The sequence below is a fragment of the Sarcophilus harrisii genome, chromosome X, assembly GCF_902635505.1.
Source record: "Sarcophilus harrisii chromosome X, mSarHar1.11, whole genome shotgun sequence".
NCBI lineage: Eukaryota > Metazoa > Chordata > Mammalia > Dasyuromorphia > Dasyuridae > Sarcophilus > Sarcophilus harrisii.
Window position 1 is genome coordinate 16,827,759 of NC_045432.1, and position 18,367 is coordinate 16,846,125.

The following is an 18,367-nucleotide window of genomic DNA, read 5'->3' on the forward strand; positions in this document are numbered from 1 at the left end:
ACAAAACATGGAAGCTGAAAAGTGCCATCATATGTATTCTTTCATTAATAAAGACTGTTGTTTTTATGACTGCTAAAAAAAATGGAAATTCAACAGTTTTGAACAGCAACAACAAAGCCCTGTTGAAGATAGTTTTTATGAAAAACTTCTATTTCGAAATCATACCAGTAAAATCAATGTACATTGTCATAATAATCTAGTGAATAAAATTAAAAATATGAACTTGGCAGAAGGTAACACAGTATGACTTTAGAACCAAAAATGTAATGTCTTTGAGGTTTTCCAGAATGCTAAAGTTTTCAGCTTCCAGGTACCTTTTCATGTGTTAAATGTTGGAAGTAGTTGAGAGCAGAAATCCAGAATGTCTTAGCTAGGAGTTGAATCGTGCCTCTAAGTATATCAAAGGGGAATGAAAAATAAAGCCAGAATAGATGGAGGGTACTGGAAAGCAGATTGTGTGGGTTTGACAGAAAATTTGAATCCAAAATACTGAACTTGATTCCACTGTGGAATCTTTGTTATTGTTCAGAGGGACTAGAAATGGGACAGTGGGAGATTTTCAAGAGCTGAGAATGGAAATTGTGAGAAACAAGTGTTTTAGCACATCACATGCTATACCCATAGTGATAGAAGGATGAAGGAGAGAACCTTAAAGAAAAGATATCAGAGGTCCAAGTGACTCAAGACTCTAAAGGACAGATTTCAGAATGTCCTGAAAAATCACTACATTTTATTTCTGTGCAGTCTCTGAGAACAGAAATGCTGAGCTCTGAATGGACCTTAGAATAGAAAATGGTCATTAGCACTCACATTGAACCTAAGCCTCAGGCAGCCTCAGCTAACATTGGTGTCTCTTCCTCCTCTGCTTCTTCCTCACTGTTATCATGGCCTTCACTTACAAATCCATGATGTCTGTGCAGCTGATTGGCGTCAATAAATAATAGTACAGGGCTATGGATGCAAATCCACTCTCTTTGTATTTTATGAACCCATTTTAGAATACTGTAGTACAGATTTTCTCTATGTGGCTGGCTCTGAATTTCATAATCCTTTGAGGCTTTCTGTTGCTTATATTTAATTTCTTTATGGCCTGTTTTGATCCTGATTTTTAGCATCAGCATCAGGTCGGAAAGAGAAATTTTTGTGTTTGGATTGTAGTGGGCATCCTTGGCATCATTGCTAACATATTGGATGGTACTGCTGGAAAGAAAGTTTATAGAACTAACTCCAACATCCCTTTAGAAGAATTATTTTGTTTATTGTTTATTTTGCAGTGATGGGGAGAAATGGGTGTCAGTGTCAGTGTCAATGTCAGTGTCAGGGTGTTATTTTATATATTCTCTAATGGATAGTCTTGTTTTCTTTGATCCTGTCCCATTGGGAAACATATAATACAAGATTTTTCTTCTTATCATAAAAATATGACATTAGCCAGATAACTGTTTCTATTATCTACACAGTGACTATTATTGTGGGAACTGATGCCTGATATGAAACTTTGCTGTTTAACTTCTTATATAGAGACCTAATTACTGAAATGATTATTGGATTGCAGCATGTGTGACTACCAATGAGTTTATGTCACTTTTTCAAGGCTTATGGACATCCATAATTTGAAGCACAATTCTGCTATGAAAAATGCTCCCCTTTGTTTCTCTGTGTTTATTTTTCATTCTAAGTACGAGTTGGGTCCTCTGGTCACCATCAGATTTTTTTTTAATTATAGCTTTTTATTTACAAAACATATGCATGGGTAATTTTTCAACTTTGACCCTTGCAAAACCTTCTGCTGCAAATTTTCCCTTCCTTCCACCAACCCCCTCCTCTAGATGGCAGGTATTCTAATGCATGTTAAAATATATGTTAAATCCAATATACATATACATAACCATGTGGTTATCTTGCTGTACAAAAAAAAAATCAGATCTAGAAAGAAAAAAACAGCATGAGAAGGAAAACAAAAATGCAAGCAAACAACAACAGAAAGAATGAAAATGTTATGTTGTGGTCCACTCTCAGTTCCCACAGTCCTCTCCCTGGGGGTAGATGTCTTTCTTCATTGCTGAGCAATTGGAACTGCTCTAAATCAATTCATTTTTGAAGAGAGCCACATGCATCAGAATTGATCATTGTATAATCTTGTTGTGGTGGTGTACAATGATCTCCTGGTTCTGCTTGTTTCACTCAGCATCAGTTCATGTAAGTTTCTCTAGACCTCTCTGAAATCATCCTGTTGGTCATTTCTTAAAGAACAATGGGGGTACAGAGCCAAGATGGCAGAGAGGAAACACGCATCTATTTAAGCTCTCCTTTACCCTCAGACTACTTTTTATGAAACAGCCTTGGAATTAGTGCTTGACTATCAAAACCCACGAATATTGGGAGTACAACACATTACCAACAGAAGATAATCTCAAAATTTTCCAGAAAAGGTCTGTTTTTTCTCGCAGTCAGGGACAGAATGGAGCTAAAACAGGCACAGATTCAGGCAGGCAGTGAGAGCACAAAAAACAGCTCATGTTAAGCAGATGAGAAGGGAGTGGGGTATGGTCTTCGCCAGCTGAAAATTTGCAGGGAGAATGTTACCCAGTGTCAGCTGCTCCGCTCTGGCAGCACACCAGTAGATCAGTAGAGAAGCTATAAACACCGGGGATAAAGATTATAACCCCAAAACACTCTCTGTTCCTAGCCACACCCACCCAGCACCAGAAGGGACTCAGCACAATCTCAGTGCACAAAGCTGATCACAGTGCTGACGCTGACCACAGTGTAGATGCTAATCCCAGTGCAGACAATGACCCCAGCACAGCCATTGCTGTCCCACTAGTGCTTCACTGCTAGTTCCTGTTATCTGTTGAGGAAGCTTGGTAATATCACACTACACCAAAAGCAGATTGCAGGTTTTTGTTTTTCAAAATGAATAAAAAGCAAAGCAGGCTCTAACTATACATTGCTTCTATATTGAAAGAGAGCAAACTTCAAACCCTGAGGAGAATACAAGCAGATTGTCTCCAGATGAAGCCCTAAATGCTGATATAATCTGGTCCTCTTTATACAAGGCTCTCATAGAAGAAATTAAAAGGGCTCGTTTTAAAAAGCTAGAAGAAAAATGGGAAAAGGAAAAGTAAGCTTTGCAAGAGGGTCTGGATAAGTCATGTTATTCATTAAAAGATAGAGTGGATAAAGAAATCAACTCCCTGAAAAGCAGAATTAGTGAACTGGAAAAAGAAAATAGCTCTCTAAAAATTAAAATTGGTGAAATGGGAAAAAAATTCCATAGAAAAAAACAACTCATTTAAAAACTAGATTGGACAATTACAAAAAGAAATAAAAAAGTAAATGAAGAAAATGATTCATTAAAAATCAGAATTGAACGAATGGAAATGAATGACTCGAGGAGACACTAAGAACGAGTCAAGCAAAACCAAAAAAATGAAAAAATAGAAAAAAAAATTTTAATACCTACTAGGGAAAACAACAGACCTGGAAAACAGATCTAGAAGAGATAATCTAAGGATTATTGTACTTCCTGAAAATCATGCTGAAAAAAGAGGCTGGGCACTATTTTTCAGCAAATCATAAAATAAAAGTGCCCAGATGTTATAGAAACAGAAGGTAAATCAATAGACATTGAAATAATTCAATTACCTACTGAAAGAGATCCCAAAATCAAAACTCCAAGAAATATTGTGGCTCTAAATTCTAGAACTATCAGACCAAGGAAAAAATATTACAAGAAGCCAGAAAAAAAGAATTCAAATGCAGAGGAGCCACAATAAGGATTACCCAGGATCTAGCAGTATCCACATTGAAGAATAGAGGGCCTGGAATCTGATACTCCGAAAGGAACTTGGTATGCAGCCAAGAATAACTTACCCAGCCAAAATGAGCATTTTCTTCCAGGAAAGAATATGAACATTCAACGAAATAGGTGAATTCCATCTATTTCTGACTAAAAAAAAAAAAAGAACTAAACAAAAAGTTTGAACTCCAAATATAGGACTCAAAAGAAACATAAAAAGGTAAAAAGAAATCTTGGGAATTTTATTTCTGTTATGAGTATATATAAAGAATACATGTATAATTTGGTTTTGCTGTTATACTATAAAAAAGAACTTAGAGGTGGAAAGGAAATTGTAGCAGAAAAAGGAAAAGTGGAAGTACCATGTCTCATGCAGAGGCAAAGGAAACCTATTATATCTGAGGGAAATAAGGCAGGGGGGTGAACATAGTGTGAATTTTACACTCATTAGAATTGGCTCAAAAAGAAAATATTAGACATATTTGATTGAGAGAGAAACTTCTCCCAACTTGTTGAAAAGTGGGAGGGGAAAAGCAAAAAGGAAAGGAGTAAGCTAAATAGAAGGAAATACAGAAATTGTATGGGAAAGGTACAAGAAAAGGGGAGGGATTCCAGGGGGATCCTAAAGAAGGAGGGCTGTGAGAGGCAAGAAGTACTCACAAGTTTAATTTTGGGGAGTGGGGGCAATGGGGAAGGAAAGGAGAAAAGCATAAGCAGGGGTTAACAAGATGGCGGGAAATACAGAATTAGTAATTTTAACCATAAATGTGAATGGGGTAAACTCCTCCATAAAGCGAAGGAGGATATCATACTGGATTAAAAGTAAGAATACTACAATATGTTGTTTAAAGGAAACAGACTTGAAGCAGGACAAGACATAAAGAGTAAAGGTAAAAGGTTGGAGGAGAATCTACTGTGCTTCAGGTGAAGTCAGAAAAACAGGGGTAGCCATCCTGATATCAGATCAAGCAAAAGCAAAAATTGATTTAATTAAAAGAGATAAGAAAGGGCACTATATCTTGCTAAAGGATAGCATAGATAATGAAGCAATAGCAATATTTAACATATATGTACCAAATTGTGTAGCATCTAAATTCCTAAAGAAGTTAAGGGAGCTGCATGAAGCAATAGACAGCAAAACTATAATAGTGGGAGATCTCAACCTTGCACTCTCAGAACTAGATAAATCAAACCAAAAAATAAATAAGAAAGAAGTCAAAAAGGTAAATAGAACACTAGAAAAGTTAGGTATGATAGATCTTTGGAGAAAACTAAATGGAGACAGAAAGATATTTTCTTTTCAGCAGTTCATGGAACCTCTACAAAAATTAACCATATATTAGGACATAAAGACCAAATGCAGAAAGGCAGAGAGAGTAAATGCATCCTTTTCAGAACAAAATGCAACAAAATTACATTTAATAAAAATCCAGGGGAAAATAGACCAAAAAATAATTGGAAACAAAATAATCTCATCCTAAAGAATGATTGGGTAAAACAACAAATCATAGACACAACTGCAAATTTCACCCAAGAGAATGAAAATAATGAGACATCAGACCAAAATGTGTGGGATGCAGCCAAAGCACTAACAAGGGAAAATTTTATATCCCTAGAGACCTACTTGCATAAAATAGAGAAAGAGAAAATCAATGAACTAGGCTTACAACTAAAAAAAGCTAGAAAAAAGACCAAATTAAAAACCCCCAATCAATTACTAAACTTGAAATTCTAAAATTAAAAGGAGAAATTAATTATATTGAAAGTAAAAAAAAAACTATTGAACTAATAAATCAAACTAAGAGTTGGTTTTATGAAAAAAACAATAAAATTGATAAACCTTTGGTAAATCTGATTAGAAAAAGGAGAGAGGAAAATCAAATTAGTAGTCTTAAAAATGAAAAGGGAGAGCTTGCCACCAATGAAGAGGAAATTAAAGAAATAATAATGGATTACTTTGCCCAACTTTATGCCAATAAATTTGATAACCTAAGTGAAATGGATGACTACCTCCAAAAATATAGGCTTCCCAGATAACAGAGGAGGAAGGAAATTGCTTAAATAGTCCCATTTCAGAAAAAAAAAATAGAACAAGCTATTAATCAACTCCCTTAAAAAAAATCCCCAGGACCAGATGGATTTACATGTGAATTCTACCAAACATGGTACTGATACCTAAACCAGGTAGGTTGAAAACAGAGAAAGAAAATTATAGACCAATCCCCCTAATGAATATTGATGCTAAAATCTTAAATAAGATATTATCAAAAAGACTACAGAAAATCATTCTCAGGATAATACACCATAATCAAGTAGGATTTATACCAGGAATGCAGGGCTGGTTCAATATTAAGAACACTATCAGTATAATTGGCCACATTAATAACCAAATTAACAAAAACCATATGATCATCTCAATAGATGCAGGAAAAGCATTTGATAAAATCCAACATCCATTCCTATTAAAAACACTTGAGAGTATAGGAATAAATGGACTTTTCCTTAAAATAGTCAGGAGCATATACTTAAAACCATCAGTAAGCATCATATATAATGAGGACAAACTGTAACCATTCCCAATAGGATAAGGAGTAAAACAAGATTGCCCACTATGACTGTTACAATTCAATATTTTATTAGAAATGCTAGCTTTGGCAATAAGAGCTGAGAAAGAGATTAAAGGAATAAGAAGAGACAATGAGGAAACCAAATTATCACTCTTTGCAGATGATATGATGGTATACTTAGAGAAGCCCAGAGATTCTACTAAAAAGTTATTAGAAACAATCCACAGCTTTAGCAAAGTTGCAGGGTAAAAAATAAATCCACATAAGTCATCAGCATTCTTATATATCACCAACAAAATCCAACAGTTAGAGTTACAAAGAGAAATTCCATTTAAAGTAACTACTGATAGTATAAAATATTTAGGAATCTATCTGCCAAAGGAAAATCAGAAACTTTATGAGCAAAACTACAAAACACTTTCCACACAAATTAAGTCTGATCTAACCAACTGGAAAAATGTTAAATGCTCTTGGATAGGGTGAGCAAATATAATAAAGATGACAATACTCCCTAATCTATTGATTTAGCACTATACCAATCAGGCTCCCAAAAACTTATTTTAATGGCCTAGAAAAAATAACAACAAAGTTCATATGGAAGAACAAAAGGTCAAGAATTTCAAGGGAATTAATGAAAAAAAAATTGAATCAAGGTGGCCTTGCTGTACCAGATCTAAAATTATATTATAAAGCAGTGGTGAACAAAACCATTTGGTATTGGCTAAGAAATAGACTAGTTGATCAGTGGAATAGGTTAGGTTCAAAAAACAAAACAGCCAATAACTTTAATAATCTAGTCTTTGACAAACCCTAAGACCCCAGTTTTTGGGATAAGAATTCACTATTTGACAAAAATTGCTGGGAAAATTGGAAATTAATATGGCAGAAAATAGGCATGGACCCACACTTAACACCATACACCATGATAAGGTCAAAATGGGTTCATGACCTAGGCATAAAGAATGAGATTATAAATAAATTGGAAGAGCATAGGATAGTATATCTCTCAGACCTGTGGAAGAGGAAGGAATTTATGACCAAACAAAAACTAGATATCATTATTGATCACAAAATAGAAAATTTTGATTATATCAAATTGAAAAGTTTTTGTATAAACAAAATTAATGCAGACAAGATTAGAAAGGAAATAATTAAATGGGAAAACATTTTTACAATCAAAGGTTCTGATAAAGGCCTCATTTCCAAAATATATAGAGAATTGACTCTAATTTATAAGAAATCAAGCCATTCTCCAATTGATAAATGGTCAAAGGATATGAACAGAAAATTCTCAGATGAAGAAATTGAAACTATTTCTAGCCATAAGAAAATATGCTCCAAGTCATGGTTAATCAGATAAATGCAAATTAAGACAACTCTGAGATACCACTATACAACTGTCAGATTAGCTAGAATAACAGGGAAAGATAATGCAGAATGTTGGAGGGGATGTGGGAAAACAGGGATACTGATACATTGTTGGTGGAATTGTGAACACATCCAGCCACTCTGGAGAGCAATTTGGAACTATGCTCAAAAAATTATCAAACTGTACATACCCATTGATCCAGCAGTGTACTGTTTATTTCCTAAAGAAATCTTAAAGAAGGGAAAGGGACCTGTATGTGCACGAATGTTTGTGGCAGCCCTCTTTGTAGTGGCCAGAAACTGGAAACTGAGTGGATGCCCATTAATTGGAGAATGGCTGAATAAATTGTGGTATATTAATATTATGGAATATTATCGTTCAGTAAGAAATGACTAACAGGATGATTTCAGAAAAGCCTGGAGAGACTTACATGAACTGATGCTGAGTGAAATGAGCAGGACCAGGAAATCATTATATACTTCAACAACAATACTATATGATGAACAATTCTGATGGATGTGGCCATCTTCAGTAATGAGATGAACCAAATCAGTTCCAATAGAGCAGTAATAAACTGAACCAGCTACACCCAGCAAAAGAACTCTGGGAGATGACTATGAACCATTACATAGAATTCCCAATCCCTCTATTTTTGTCTGCCTGCATTTTTGATTTCCTTCACAGGTTAATTTTACACTATTTCAGAGTACGACTCTTTTTGTATAGCAAAATAACTGTTAGGACATATATGCTTTAACATACTTAACATGTATTAATCAACCTGCCATTGAGGGGAGGGAATGGGGGGAAATTAAAAAAGTTTCAATTGTCAAGTGTAAAATTACCCATGCAATAACTTTAAATAAAAGTTATAATAAATTTTTTTAAAAAGCGAAAAAAAAAATTAAAACCCCCAATAAACACTAGACTGAAATTCTAAAATAAAAGTAGAAATTAATAAAATTAAAAGTAAAAAACTATTGAATTAATAAATAAAACTAAGAGTTCATTCTATTCAAAAATAGATAAACCATTGGTAAATTTGATTAGAGAAAAGAAAGGGGAAAATAAATTGTTAGTCTTAAATGAAAAAGAAACTTCAATGGAGGAAATTAACAATAATTGGGAGTTACTTGCCCAACTTTATGCCAAATAATTTGATAACTTAAATGAAATGGGTCAATCTTCAAAAATATAGCTTGCTCAGATTAAAGAGGAAGAAGTAATTTTAACAGTCCCATCTTAGAAAAAGGAAATAGAAGAAGTATTAATCAACTCCCAAGTAAAAACCCCAGGACCAGATGGATTTTGTGTGAATTCTACTAAAATTTAAAGAATGATTAATTCCAATGTATATAAACTATTTGAATAAAATAGGAAAGAAGGACTCCTACCAAATTCCTTTTATAAACAGAAGGTATGATATAATCAGGTAGGTTAAAACAGAGAAAGAAAATTATAACCAATCTCCCTAATGAATATTGATGCAAAAATCTTAAATAAAAATTAGCAAAGGGATATCGGAAATCATCCTGGATAATAAATCTACCAAGGGATTTATACCAGGAATGCAGGGGGTTAAATTAGGAAAACTATTAGTGTTTTCTAATCAAAACCAACTTCAAAAAACATTTGATTTTTCAATAGATGCAGAAAAAAATTTTGATAAAATCCAACATCAATTCCATTAAAAACACTAGAGATATGGGGAATAAATGAACTTTTCCTTAAAAAGAGCAGTACCATTTAAACCATAATAAGGATCATATGTAATAGGATAAACTAACCCTTCCTAATAAGATTAGAGGAAAAAGTTTGCCCATATCACCCATTATATTCAATATTGTATTAGAATTCAGCTTTGGAAAAAAAAGAAAAAGGAGATTAAAGGAATTAGAGTTGGTAATGAGAAAACCAAATTAACATGTTTCCAAATTATATGATGGCTTAGAGAATCCTAGAGAATCACCTAAAAAACTATTAGAAGTAAACAACTTTAGCAAAGTTGCAGGATACAACCAAATAAATCCAGCATTTTATACATCACTAACAAAATCTAACATCAAGAGATACAAAGAGAAGTTCCATTTAAAATAAATGCACATGGGATAAAATATTTGGGAATCTATCTACCAAGGGAAAATCAAGAACTATATGAGCAAAACTACAAAACACTTTCCATGCAAATAAAATCAGATCTAAACAACTGGAAAAATATCAAGTGCTCTTGGATAGGCTGAGTAAATATAATAAAGATGACAATACTCCCCAAACTAATCTATTTATTTAGTGCTATAGCAATCAAACCCCCAAGAAATTATTTTACTGACATAGAAAAAATAACAACAAAATTCATCTGTAAGAACTAAATATCAAGAATTTCAAGGGAACTAATGAAAAAAAAAGCAAATGAAGGTGGCCTAGCTGTACCTGATCTAAAACTATTTTATAAAGCAGAGGTCATCAATATCATTTGGTACTGGCTAAAAATAGAGCAGTTGGTCAGTGGAATAGGTTAGGTTCATTGGACAAAATATTCAATGATTATTAGTAATCTAGTGTTTGGCAAACCCAAAGACCCCAGCTTTGGGGCTATGAATTCAGTATTTGACAAATACTGCTGAGAACATTGGAAATTAGTATGGCAGAAATTAGGCATTGACCGACACCTAACACCATATGCCAGAATAAAGTTGAAATGGGTTCATGATCTAGACACAAAGAATGATATTATAAATAAATTAGAGGAACACAGAATAGTTTGCCTCTCAGACCTGTCTAAGAGGAAGGAATTTATGACCAAAGAAGAACTAGAGATCATTACTGATCACAAAATAGAAAATTTTGATTATATCAAATTGAAAAGTTTTTGTGCAAACAAGATTAGAAGGGAAATAATTAAATGGGAAAACATTTTTACAATCAAAGCTTCTGATAAAAGCCTCATTTCCAAAATATATAGAGAATTGACTCTAATTTATAAGAAATCAAGCCATTCTCAAATTGACAAATGGTCAAAGAATATGAACAGACAATCTCAGATGAAGAAATTGAAACTATTTCTAGTCATATGAAAAGATGCTCCAAGTCATTATTAATCAGAGAAATGCAAATTAAGACAACTCTGAGATACCACTATATACCTGTCAGATTGGCTAGAATGATAGGGGAAAATAATGCGGAATGTTGGAGGGGATCTGGGAAAACAGGGATACTGATACATTGTTGGTGGAATTGTGAACACATCCAGCCATTCTGGAGAGCAATTTGGAACCATGCTCAAAAAATTATCAAACTGTACATACCCTTTGATCCAGAAGTGTACTGTTTATTTCCTAAAGAAATCTTAAAGAAGGGAAAGGGACCTGTATGTGCACGAATGTTTGTGGCAGCCCTCTTTATAGTGGCCAGAAACTGGAAAATGATTAGATGCCCATCAGTTGGAGAATGGCTGAATAAATTGTGGTATATGAATATTATGGAATATTATTGTTCGGTAAGAAATGACCAACAGGATGATTTCAGAGAGACCTGGAGAGACTTACATGAACTGATGCTGAGTGAAATGAGCAGGACCAGAAGATCATTATATACTTCAACAACAATATATGATCAATTCTGATGGACGTGGCCATCCTCAGTAATGAGATGAACCAAATCAGTTCCAATGGAGCAGTAATGAACTGAACCAGCTACACCCAGCAAAAGAACTCTGGGAGATAACTAAGAACCATTACATAGAATTCCCAATACCTCTATTTTTGTCCACCTGCATTTTTTATTTCCTTCACAGGCTAATTGTACACTATTTAAGAATCTAATTCTTTTTGTACAGCAAAATAATGATTTGGATATGTATACTTATTTTGTATTTAATTTATACATATTTAACATGTATTGGTCATCCTGCCATCTATGGGTGGGGGTGGGGGGGAAGGAGGGGAAAAATTGTCAATGCTGTAAAATTTACCCACGCATATTACTTTTTTTTTATTTATTTAATAGCCTTTTATTTACAGGTTATATGCATGGGTAACTTTACAGCATTAGCAATTGCCAAACCTCTTTTTCCAATTTTTCACCTCTTCCCCCCACCCCCTCCCGCAGATGGCAGGATGACCAGTAGATGTTAAATATATTAAAATATAAATTAGATACACAATAAGTATACATGACCAAACCGTTATTTTGCTGTACAAAAAGAATCAGACTCTGAAATATTGTACAATTAGCTTGCGAAGGAAATAAAAAAATGCAGGTGGGCATAAATATAGGGATTGGGAGTTCAATGTAATGGTTTTTAGTCATCTCCCAGAGTTCTTTCTCTTGGCGTAATTGTTCAGTTCATTACTGCTCCATTGGAAATGATTTGGTTGATCCTGTTGCTGAGGATGGCCAGGTCCATCAGAACTGGTCATCATCTAGTATTGTTGTTGAAGTATATAATGATCTCCTGGTCCTGCTCATTTCACTCAGCATCAGTTCGTGTAAGTCTCTCCCGGCCTTTCTGAAATCATCCTGTTGGTCATTTCTTACAGAACAATAATATTCCATAATATTCATATACCACAATTTATTTAGCCAGTCTCCAACTGATAGGTATCCATTCAGTTTCCAGTTTCTAGCCACTACAAAAAGGGCTGCCACAAACATTTGTGCACATATAGGTCCCTTTCCCTTCTTTCTGATCTCTTTGGGATATAAGCCCAGTAGTAACTGCTGGATCAAAGGGTATGCACAGTTTGATAACTTTTTGAGCATAGTTCCAAACTACTCTCCAGAATAGTTGGATTCATTCACAACTCCACCAACAATGCATCAATGTCCCAGTTTTCCCGCATCCCCTGCAACAATCATCATTATTTTTTCCTGTCATCTTAGCCAATCTGATAGGTGTGTGGTGGTATCTTAGAGTTGTCTTAATTTGCATTTCTCTGATTAATAAATGCATATTACTTTTAAATAAAAAGCTATTAATAAAAAATAAAATAAATAAAAAAGAATGATATTATAAACAGATAGGATAAGTTATCTCTCAGATCCATGGAGACAGAAGGAATTTGTGGCCAAAGAAGAACTAAAGGTCATTATTGAACACAAAATGGATAATTTTGATTATATTAAGTAAAAACATTTTTGTACAAACAAAATTAACACAGACAAGATCAGAAAGGAAGCAATAAATTGGGAAATCATTTTGATATTTAAGGGTTCTGATAATGGCCTCATTTCTAAAATATATAGAGAACTAACACAAATTTATAAGAAATCAAGCCATTCTCCAATGTATAAATAGTCAAAGGATTTGACCAGACAATTTTCAGATGAAGAGATTCAAATTATTTTAGTCATATTTTCATATGGTGCTCCAAATCAGTACTTATCAGAGTAATGCAAATTAAGATAACTCTGAGATACCATTATACACCTCTCAGATTGGCTCAACTGACAGGAAAAGTTAATGGCCATTGTTGGAGAGGATGTGGAAAAAGTGGGATACTAATACATTGTTGGTGAAATTGTGAATCGATCCAACCATTCTGGAGAGCAATTTGAAACCATGCTCAAAAAGTTATCAAATTATGCATATACTTTGACCCAGCAGTCTTTCTATTGGGATTATATCCCAAAGAGATCTTAAAGAAGGGAAAGGGACCCACATGGACAAAAATGTTTGTGCAGCTTTTTTTGTAGTGCCTTGAAACTGGAAACTGAATGGATGCCCATCAGTTGGAGAATGGCTAAATAAGTTATGGTATATGAATGTTATGGAATATTTTTGCTCTGTAAGTAATGAGTAACAGGATTATTTCAGAGAGTCTGGAGAGACTTAGATGAACTGATGCTAAGTGAAATTTGCAGAACCAGGAGATCATTATACATGACAACAACAAGATTATACAATGATCAATTTTGATGGACAAGGCTCTCTTCAACAATCAGATGATTCAAACCAATTCCAATTGTTCAGTGATGAAGAGAGCCATATACATCCAGAGAGAGGACTGTGGGAACTGAATGTGAACCACAACATAGCATTTTTACTCTTTCTGTTGATGTTTGCTTGCATTTTGTTTTCTTTCTCAGTTTTTTTTCCTTCTTGATCCAATTTTTCTTATGCATCAAGATACCTATATAAACATGTCTACATATATTCAATTTAACATATATTTTAAAACATTTAACATGTATTGAACTACCTGCCATCTAGGGGAGGAGTTGGAAGGAAGGAGGGAAAAATTTGGAACAGAAAGTTTGCAAGGGTCAATGTTGAAAAAATTACCTGCTATGAGCCAGAACTTGAAACAAGATACTAAGTGGAGTTGAGGAGAAGATGATTAAGTCTAGTTCAGCACTGATTTAATCCTAAAACAAATAATGGTTTCCTAGTGATATAGTGATTGGTGTATATTCAGTGTGGAGCATATAATCTAGGATCCTTAGCCAGGATGGATATTCGGGGAGAGCTAGAGGCAGAAGCTGGCAGAGGCAAAGGACTGGTGGCAGGAGCTCAAGCTCTCTGAAACAAAGAGAGAAATAGGCCTCTAAGAAAGCTAACCAGGCCTCAGGAAAGGAGACAAGACTTTGAAAGAGACAATAAATGATTTGGACTTTAACACCTGGCTGTACTTGTGGTGATTACTGAACTGAAATGAAGGCTGCCTCCAGAGACCCCAAGAAAACCTCAATAGAGAACATTACATTTTAAAGAGAATATTATATTTTGGAGTCCAAACATGGGGCTGACACAGTTCTGATTTCAGTGGAAAAGCCTCCCTGACCCAGAAATTAGAGTGAGTACAAGAAGGAAACTTTGTAAAGAGCTAAAGTAGTATTCCAGCTAAAATGGGACAAATGTTTAGAAAAGAGATTTCTCCACCAAAAGGAAAATGTGTCGAAAGCTTGGTGTGACTGATAAAAACATCAAAATTTAACTTGGGAGCAGATCATTGAACTTTTTGAAATAGTACAGTACACATCTCCTTGGTTCTCTAGGGAAAAAGAATTAAATCCAGAAGAGTGGAAATTAGTAGGAGAGCAATTAATGAATACTACAATGATAATGGACCTGATTCAATTTCCAAAGAAACACTTTATACATATAATTTAATACAACTGCCTTTAGGAAATTATGTAAGTTATAGAATAAGGAAAAAGAAGAAAGAGCATGAGAGGAAGGATCCAGACAAACTAGGTGAAAAGGATGAAAAATCAGATAAGAATGGAGTTAAGTACAATTCTGAGTCTGGTACTTCACATCAGGAGAAATTAGGGCACTCCCCAACCCCTGACCTCCCTCCCTCAATTAACCCTTCATGGGTGGAGGGAGAAGGAGGAGGAGAAGGGTCAGTGACACAATCAACACCATCTATGAAGCAGCCTATGACAAGATTACAAAAGGCTCTGGTTAAGGCTAAGAAAGAAGGACAAAATATATCTGATTTAAAAATAGATGCAGACCCTGTGATTGAAGAGCTTGATTCTTCAGGTCAGCAAAGAAGAAGATAACACTCCTTTTGATCTGGAAAAAATTAAGGATTTTTAAAAGGATTGCACTCTTTATGGGGCTACATCGTCTTAAGATGTTACTAGATAATTTGGCTTATGAAATCTTAACCCTTAGTGACTGGAAATCCACAGCAAGGATGTTTAGAACCTGGACAAAACTTGTTGCAGGATACAAGCCCCACACAATAAGCAAACTGGAGTTAACATACAAATCACCTTTGACCAACTAGCTGGTGAAGGTCAGTACATAGACAATTTAGCACAGATTAATTACCCCATAGCAGCATATGACCAAATTGCTCCTGCTGCTACAAAAGCTTGGGGCACCCTCCCAAGGAAAGATTGAGGGGAAGCTTTCACGAAAATAGAGCAAGGTCCTAATGAAACTTTTGCTGATTTTGTGGGATGTTTGCAAACAGCTGTCACAAGAATCATTGGAGAAAATGAAGCTACAAGAATTATGATAAGACAACTGGCTAAGGAAAATGCTAATGAGGGTTGCAGAAGAATTATATGGGGACTACACAAAGATGCTCCTTTAGAGGACATCATAAGACTATGCTACAGTGGGCACAAATGTTTATTATACCCAGACTATGATGAACATGGGAAAACAGGGTCCCTCTTGGCAAGGGACTTCTAGAGAAATTCGTCAATGCTTTCAGTGTGGAAAAATGAGACATCTGAAAGTCCAATGTAGGTATAGAGATAGAATGAGAAGACAGGGTGAGAGAAGACCTAAAACCCTATGTCCCATTATGTCCAAAATGCAACCGAGGCTTCCACTGGGCCTCAGAATGTAGAATGACCCAGGGAAATGTGAGGCAGGGCCCAGCTCCAAGATATCAAACAAAATACAGGTGGGATATGATGGCAACTGAGATTACACCTTTAGAATTTCAGGACTCTGATGTGATCAATCAGCAAAAAAGCAATCAGATGGGAGAAGAGGAATACAATTGGGGAGGACAGAGGACTTCAAAACTTGCAGGAATAATGGGATTCTCTACACATGTGAAGTAATGGACAATAGATTGCTTTTGGACTATTTCTAGAACTTATGGACATGTATAAACCCTCATGTTGATTCATGTTATTTATCACATCACTACTAGCCTGTGTTACTATGTGCTTATGTAATTTATGTAATTATGTGTAATACCTCCCATATTGATGGATTTATGTATACATATTTTAAGAGTGAGCTCCTTCAGAAACCTGCTAATCTGATTTGATTTCCCATTTCCTTTGGTGTTTTAATCTCCCTTCCTAAGACATCAGGGAAGGCATGATCACCTCCTTTTATGGTGTTTTCACCCATTTTTTAATGAATCAGGGAAGGTGTGATCATCTTTTTGGGAGTTCTCATCTGCTTGAGAATTCAGGGAGGTCATGACCACCTATGTTCTAAAACCAAAAGAAAGGGGGAGATGTTATGAGCCAGAACTTGAAACAAGGTACTAAGTGGAATTAAGGAGACAATTGTTAAATCTAGTTTAGCATTGATTTAATCCTATAACAAATAATGGTTTCCTAGTAATATAATGATTGGTGTATATTCAGTGTAGAGCATATAATCTAGGAGCCTTAGCCAGGATGGCCATTTGGAGAGATTTAGAGGCAGAAGCTGGCAGAGACAAAGGACTGGCAGCAGGAGCTCAAGCTCTCTGAACCAAAGAGAGAGATAGACCTCTAAGAAAGCTAACCAAGTCCCAGGAAAGGAGAAAAGACTTTGAAAGATATAATAGAGGATTTGGACTTTAACACCTGGCTGTACTTATGGTGATTACTGAACTGAAACGAAGGCTGCCTCCAGAAACTCCAAGAAAACTTCAACAGAGAACATTACAATTACCCATGCATATGTTTTGTAAATAAAAAGCTTTAATTAAAAAAAGAAGTGCTTTGGGTGCATATCTTAGGTTTTGGTATGTTGTCTCATTATTGTAATTCTCTTGGATGAAAGTATTAATTTTTTTTTCTATGATTTATTGTTTGGCCCACATATTGTTTAGAATTAAATTACTTAATTTGGTTTTTAGTGTATCTTTTCCTAGCACTTTATTGAATGTATTTTTATTGCATCTAGTCAAAAAAAGGAAGCATTTGCTATTTCTGCCTTTCTCCATTGGATTTTGAGGGTTTTATGCCCTAACACATATTCAGGTTTTATGTAGGTGCCATGTACTGCTGAGAAAAAGTTTTCTAAGTTTCTGTTAACCTCTCTAGTTTCTTTCTTACTTATTTTGTGCTTAGGTTTATATAATTCCGTGAGGGGGAGTTTGAGATTACCCATTAGTATCATTTTACTGTCTATTTCTTCCTGTAACTGACCTAATTGTTCAACTTTCATTTTTTGTAAGATTTTTGAGTTCCAAATTTTTCTCCCTTTTTCCCCTCCCCCTTCCCAAGACAGCAAGAAATCCAATATATATGTGTGTGTATATATATATATGCATGTATATATATATTGAATATATATATTTGAATATATATTCAATATATGAATATATATATTTGAAATATATATATTTGAATATATATTGAATATAATTATGCATATATATGCATATATATATATATAGAATCATGTTTAACCAACTCCCATATTAGAAGTGTTGTGAAAGAAGAATCAGGAAAAAAGGGAAAAACTATGAGAAAGAAAAAAAATCAAAAAAGTGAAAATAGTATGCTGTGATCTGCAGTCAGACTCCATAGTTCTTTCTCTGAATATGGATGACATTTTCCATCACAAGTCTTTTGGAATCTAGACCTCTTTTAAAAATCATCTTATCTTCTGGGTTTTTTTTATTATAACAATTTTCTGATATTGAATCCTAATTGAATGCTCCCTTGTAATAAAGATAAATAGCAAAAACAATCACAAAATGACTACATCTTACAAAACATATAGCACTTTTGCTGTACAGTTCCTCACCTTTTTCTTAAAAAGCAGGGAGAGATTTCCCAGTAGCCTTGTGAGAAAGAATTATATGATCAAGCTAGTATTGGAGGATAAAGAGACTGGAAGTAATGTGGATATATGAGGGTATGCAATCAGTTATAGGATGTTCTTTATTTAGCTTTTTGTATCTTTTTCATTTGATTAATTCTCCTTTT

General features: G+C 34.6%; 1 pseudogene; it reads left to right on the top strand.

The window, feature by feature from the left end:
* Positions 1 to 884: 884 nt before the first annotated feature.
* Positions 885 to 2,773, top strand: LOC111721661 (annotated as a pseudogene).
* Positions 2,774 to 18,367: the final 15,594 nt, after the last annotated feature.